Raw genomic sequence first — 316 nt, 5'->3', positions numbered from 1 at the left:
GGGCGGGGAGGAGCCGCAGGCCCCGGCCCCCCCCCCGCCTCCTCCCTCCTATTTATTGCCCCATGCGCCCAAGGAGGGGGCTGGCCCTGCCTGGCGTCACCCTGACCCCGCGGAGTGTGCTGAGAAGGTCCCCACAGGGGTTTGGCCCCTACACGCCACAGACCCCGGCTGAAAGACGCCGCTGCTCTGACCCTGTTCCACAGACCGCGGGGAGGAGCAGCTGGCCCTGGGTGAGCAGAGGGCCCCCAGCTCCTCTGCGGGCTCCAGAGCAAACCCAGGCCAAGCCCCTCAGTGTCCCCGCCACAGCCCGCAGCAC

The sequence above is a fragment of the Buceros rhinoceros genome, unplaced genomic scaffold (genome assembly GCF_000710305.1).
Source record: "Buceros rhinoceros silvestris isolate BGI_N320 unplaced genomic scaffold, ASM71030v1 scaffold25257, whole genome shotgun sequence".
NCBI lineage: Eukaryota > Metazoa > Chordata > Aves > Bucerotiformes > Bucerotidae > Buceros > Buceros rhinoceros.
This window is presented reverse-complemented; position numbering follows the sequence as displayed.